We start from the raw sequence: 6,730 nt of genomic DNA, 5'->3' as shown, positions 1-6,730 counted from the left end.
TTTTTAATCTATAATTTTAATGTTCCCCTTCTAAAAAAAAAAAAAAAATCCACCCCAGCCCTAAGATATTGACTAGTAATAACCAAATCACCATCTCAGGCAGCAAGAGCTTGTATCTGCTGATCTTCCCTCTTGCATTATCTCCTCTATTTATCCTCCTACACAAATCCTAATTTGCGTAAAGCAGAAGTAAAGCAGAACAAATTCCATGTGTGCAAGGGCCAATTCATAGCGAGTAACAATGATGAACATTCACAGGAGGTGGAGGTAACTGAACCCTGCCCGGGTTGGGGGTGGGAGGGAGGAGGTGGGGCACTAGTTGCAGCTTCATTCTCAGGAGATGATTCGTAGGTTCAATCCAAGCAGGGAGAAAAAGCTGCACAAAAAAGATTCTGCAATGTGTAACACAGGGACAAGCCACTGAGAAGATGAGGGACAATTCAGGGTCACAAGTGTTCTGTTCATTGCCTCAGCACAATGGGAGGCATGACGAAAAACCAGCCTGCCATCACAAGCTCACAGACTGGGGACAATCTTCTAAGACAGTATCTTAGCCATATACTCCTTTTGCCTCTTCATTGGATCGTTTTCCTTGGGTGGGGGCTTCATTTCCATGGCGATGTGAGTGTCTCTGCAGAAACCTAGCTTTACAATAGATAGAGTCATTCACCCATCTGATAATTTAATAAATATTTATTGATCACCAACTATGTGCCAGGAAGAGCTCCCCACACCACAGGTAGCAGTAAACAAGCATGACAAATTATTTACCTTCATGCAACTCACCTTATGGTTGGGGAAATCAGACAACAAACATAAAAAGAAGTAAATGAACGTGTAATATCAGATAGTAACTGCTGCTATAAAGAAACTCAAACAGAGTGATGCGACGTAAAGAACTACCTTAGACATGGTGGTCAGGTAAGACCGACCCTGAGAACAACCTTCAGAGCAGCGGACCAGCCAGTGCAAAGGCTGAGCAGGAAATGAGCTTGTTTGGCGGGAGGAAGGAAGGCTTGCGGGACTACAAATAGGGACGCGAGAAAAATGGTGACAAATGAGGATGGAGGCCAGCTCAAGTAGGCAGGGAGCAGGCCATAGCAACGGGCGCATAACGAAAGCCTCCCACTCACCACACTAACGGCCCAAATGTCCAATTGTAAAAACTCACCAAGGGCGATTTACAACCTTGGGGTTTCATTCCCGGAGAGCCCACCCTTACAAGTCGTTAACAGGTTCCTTTTATTGGGCATTTACCGCCATCTGCTGGCAGTATTAGGTATGCCCAGGCCGTGGTCAACACAGCGGCTTAAGGCGGGCATATACCTGACACTCCGGGTGGGACGCCACTGTTCAGGGCCCGCCTAATTCCTACTGGTGCCCTAAACTGGATTCAGATCGGTCACAATGCACTTTACAAGATACAGAGTTGGGCCTGAGAACAGGAAACTTCCATTTATCCGATTAACTGACCTCATTGAGCACCAGAATAGGCTTTTCAAAACAGCTCCTATTAAAATTAAAAAATAGTGCCCTGGGCTTCCCTGGTGGCGCAGTGGTTGAGAGTCCGCCTGCCGATGCAGGGGACGGGGGTTCGTGCGCCGGTCCTGGAGGATCCCCACATGCCGCGGAGCGGCTGAGCCCGTGAGCCGTGGCCGCTGAGCCTGCGCGTCTGGAGCCTGTTGCTCCGCAACGGGAGAGGCCACAACAGTGAGAGGCCCGCGTACCGCAAAAAAAAAAAAAAAAAAATAGTGCCTGGTCATATAATAGCACCTGGTTCGTGCCTGCCTGCCCGCAATCCTTACTATGCTAAATTCTCCCCCTTCCGGGCGTTCTGCACCTTAGCAAAACGCTCTGGAGACACCCCAACTGCCTGTTCTTGCCCTCAAAGGTGAAACCTAGTCCTCATTTTCCCCTCCTCCTCCGGATCCCCATACACCTATTCTCTCACTCCTGTCGCCTTCCAGTACTCCAGTAAAGGATGGTGGACCACCTCCTCCCACCAGTACCACCACCCCAAGTATGCTGATTTGGAATTCTAATCTGCCTAAGGCAGAGGCTTTGCCTAAATTCCAGGATACAAGGGCCACTCATAGCTAATAATAACGATGAACTTTCACAGGAGGTGGAGGGAATTGTACCCACTGATTAGGGCTAGTGATTAGGGAGCAGAATAACTTAAAACTGACACATGTGAGAAATATCCTCTAATGATATCATCTGGGCCCTCCCTGCAAAGTGGTGTCACCCAGGATCCACACTCCTGCTGGAGCCCTGGGTGACTCCCCTGTCCCCTTCCCATTGCTCCTGACAAGAGTGAAAGAAGGAGGGAGTCCCTTACAATGTCCAAGGCCACAAAAATGCCTTTTTTGCTATGCTTAGCTGTGTTGAGTCTCATTTGGCTCCTGGCATGGGTATGGGACAGTCCCAAACCAAACTGCTAAGGTCAGCGGGCCATCTCTCATCCTCATTTGACAACAGGTTGAATTGGGCCAGCCACTCTCTGGAAACAATTCTACCAGGTAGATGGGCTCCTCCCACCCACACTAGGAACTCCACAAGCCTGAATGCAAGAGTGACCTCCCAGACAAATGGGAAGGTTATTAACATGCGGATTAAGTGTGCCTGGGTCTGTGACTCCCTGTCTAACAAAGACTCTATGTCTCAAGGTCATTCAGAGGCCAATTCCCATTATTACTACACCTGGGCTCAACCAGGCCCTAATTGCCTCCATTCAGGATCTGTCCAACCTTGCACATGAGATGACATCCCCTCTCCATAGGATTTCACCTAAGGTGACATCACCCCTCCAGAAGACTCCACAGGACACAGCATTGCCTAGGACCCCACCCTGAGCTGGGACCTTAATTTGGACTTTGGTACATAAACGACCCTGCCTCTCGAGCGCCCCGTGCAAGCCCTCTCTTTCCTCACAGGATCTTCTACCTGTTGGGCTTTCCCACCAGATGACACCCTGGGACCACTGCAGCAGTTAGATTGGCCGGGCTCTTTTCACAACCAGTCGAGCATGTCCCACGTCTCTAGCAATGGGGAATGGCCCCTGCCACACGCCAGCACAAATACACTCAGTTAAGACAGGTAGAGTTCTGGCACAACTGTCCGGCAGCCCTGCTGCCCCAGATAAATAGTGACACTTTGGTGCATTGGACCATTGTGTATTTAATCTTTGGCTTCTGCACTTAGCCTCTGAAGATGTGTCTGCCTGCCCACCTAGGGTAGCTCGCTGTCCTGCCTTTCTGTTCAGTGCCTCTTTTGTGCAAAATTCTGAAAGACAGAATTCCCTAATGGGATCCCCCATGGAAGCAACAGCCCCTAGGCAGAGAGAGGAAAATGGAAAAAGCAGACCCACTCAGGCTAATGACTCCCTGCTGGAGTGCTTTACACAAACCTGTTTTACAGATCTACCCCACAAGACCTAAAGGCTTTAAAATGTTTGGAGGCAGATCTAGATCCTCTAGATTATCTAGACAGGTGTGACCACCACCTCCCTTCCTTTTAAAGAGCAAACCAACTACTGCTCCCTTCTGTCCCTGGTGGATGATTTCCAAAAATTAAGAATTTCCACTACTTTTGTTCCTCTACCTCCCATTCTTTGCAGGATACCAAGGACCCCTTGACTGCCGATCGCACACCCCTGCCACTGCCTCCCTCAAAACTCTGGCCTCTTATTCCTTTTTCTTTTTGCAGTACATGGGCCTCTCACTGTTGTGGCCTCTCCCATTGCAGAGCACAGGCTCTGGACGCGCAGGCTCAGCGGCCATGGCTCACGGGCCCAGCCGCTCCGTGGAATGTGGGACTTGGGATCTGGACGTTTAACTTCCTTTGCCCAGTGAAATGCTAGCACATATGCAAGCAGAGGTCTTAAGTGTGGGCCTGACTCATTTGCTCCTGTGACCCTCCTTGAGAAAAGCACACCCGAGATAGCCCCAGAGCCCAAGGGCACCCCTGAGCCTAACCCACAGTCTGAATCCAAGCCCAGCTGACCCACAACCTAAAGCAGAGCCACCCAACCAGCCTAGCTGAGTTCAGCCAAAGTGCAGTCGACCTGAGGACCCCGAGTAAAGAATAAACCTTACTGCTGCAATCCACTGAGTTCTGCAGTTGCTTCTCATGCAGCAGTGTTATTGGGGCTAAAGCTGACTGATACAGAGAATTCCTGGCAAGACACGCAATCAGTCCTTCTTTTATTGACGAAGGCAGTCCTGGTGTGTACCCTCATGCATATGCATCGATACCTGCACATGTGAGGATAAACCCACATGCAACTCTGAAAAGTGGGAGCACATCCATGTACAGCTGTGCACGTGTGGGGTTACTCTCCGTCACATCTGGAGGCACGATGGCTGTGTGTGATGTGAGGGAATGTGTGTCCTTATGTCGTTTCTTGGTTTTCCTCCTCAGAACTCAGTCATCCCTTCACTATAAGGAATCCAGCTTCCGGCCAAAAACCTATGTCTGATTTTTAAAGTATTTTTTGATTGAAGGGTAGTTGATTTACAGCGTTGTGTTCATTTCAGGTGTAAAGTGATTCATATATACACGTATACACTTGTTCAGGTTCTTTTCCATTATAGGTTGTTAGAAGGTATTGAATATAGTTCCCTGTGCTACAGGGTAGGTCTTTGTTGTTTACCTATTTTATATATAATAGTGTGTATCTGTTAATTTCTTAGGCCATTACAAAGGCTCTCCCCGGCAGGCCTGGCAGGGAGGGTTAGCCTCCCCGCACCAGCGTGGTATACCGCCAGTGCACGCGGTCTCTCAGTGGGTCACAGCCAAGGACTCAAGCCCCTGCCCCAACCTGCATTCCTATCCCAGCTTTCTTCAGAGACCTTTAGTGGGAAGGGGATTGCCTTCGGCCGAGGCCCTCCTTGGGTGCCTCACCCTTATGGGGGGAGGGGGAAACCTAGAAGACACGTCTCCACTCTGCCTCAGGAGTCAGGACCTTCTTGCTCCTAGCCCTTCCCACACTCCCTTCCCCACCCCAATTGCCCCCCCGCCCCGTCCCCGTGGCCCCCAGGTCCATAAAACTGAAGGAGCCTTTAGTTCGGGGCTCCCCCAGCAGTGAGAGCATCCCCAGTTTTGATCCACCTGATGGGATGGTGCCATTCGTTCCAAGGGGAAAATCCAAGGAAGGGATGTCAGTGGTCTCCAGTTTGGCCTCTTCCTTACATGTGGAAGTGAACAATTGAAGCCTGTTACTTTAATTTGGACTTGTCTTAATTGGCTCCTATGACACCTGGCGGCTCAGCTCTGTCCACCACTTACAGACATTAGCCTGGTGACTTTCTAAAAAGTCACTTCACCTCTTCATGCTTTGGGTTCTTCATCTGTAAAACTGAAATGCTAACATACCTACCTCCTAGGGTTGTTCCTGTGAGGATGTGATGAGTTGATAGACGTAAAGCATAAGTAAGTTCTAGCTAATAAGCATTTGCTATTATGATGTTCAACACTGTCCATTTTTGTTTGGAAATCCATATGGTTCTGGGGGTGACTATTGGCTTAGCCTGGGTCATGTGCTCTACCCTCCCACCCCTTCCCCTGCTCTAGGGGTCCAGTACATGATCTAGACTAAATTAGTAGGCACTCTCCACCTCCTAGGCTGGTTCCCGGTGGGCATGTGATATGAGCCTGTCCAGTCATAGCAATCTTAAGACTTGGGCTGAAAGTTCTGGGACAGAGACACTGCCTATTTCCAGCAGGACAAGAACAAGGAATCCTACACCCTAGGAGGTGCTGGCAGCCATACTGGGACCACAGGGAGTGCTGACCTCAGCAAGAGGAAACACCCCGGAGAACAAAGTAGAGAAAGAGAAACTAGGCCCTTGGTGCCGTCGCTTGATTTCTGGTTAAAGCCTCGCCTCACCTAGAATATTTATGTACCTGAGCCCTTTATTGTTTTGGCCAATTTGACTTGGATGTTCTGTTACCTGTAACCGAAAGTCTCCCAACACAGAGTGGATCTGTGAGCGGCCAGAGGCTCTTGGGAGTGGGAACAGTCTGGGTCCCCAGGGAGGCCAATTCTGAGACAGAGCATAGGGTACAGGACATTGACTACTGAGTGCCCTTGGGACCGGCTGAAGGAGGGAGGAGAGAGAGGTACACAGGGCTGGGCAGAGGGAAGAGTCAAGCTGCAGTGCAGGTCCAGGGGCAGTTTCAGCCAACCCTCCGAGCAGCCCTGGAGCCAGAACAGCCTTTGGTGTTGGCACATTAAGTATCATGGAAGGTGGGAAGAGGCCCGGCTCTCTGCAGCCAAGGCAAAGCCCGAAGGCACTGGCAGCTGGAGGCCACCTGCCAGTGGCCCTCCCGGTAACCGGAGCAAAAGCCCTTGCTTGAGGGGGGTCCAGGCAGCGCCCCTCTTAAGTCCATCGTGAAAGAGTATGTAGCAAGGAACAGCGCCTGACTAGGCACCTGAGGATGAGTTGGTGTTCACGTCCATACACCGTTGGGGTAGAAGCGGTGGACAGACAAGACGGCTGGACTGGAAAAGAGATGGCCAGCAGCAGTGAAGGTCCAGCAAGTTCCCAGGTGTATCAAACTCAAGGAATCCCCCCTCCACCCCGGAACTGGCCTCAATAGGTCTGGGCACAAATCAGGTGGGAAGCTGGAGTCACACTGCACCAGGGAGGGGGTGGCCCGGAGCCACAGAACCATGGAGACTCAGGCAGGGGGCGGCGCTCCAGCACTTCTCAAGAAGTTTGGAGCC

The sequence above is a fragment of the Phocoena phocoena genome, chromosome 15 (assembly GCF_963924675.1).
Source record: "Phocoena phocoena chromosome 15, mPhoPho1.1, whole genome shotgun sequence".
NCBI classification, from domain to species: Eukaryota; Metazoa; Chordata; class Mammalia; order Artiodactyla; family Phocoenidae; genus Phocoena; species Phocoena phocoena.
Note: the sequence above shows the minus strand (reverse complement) of the source record.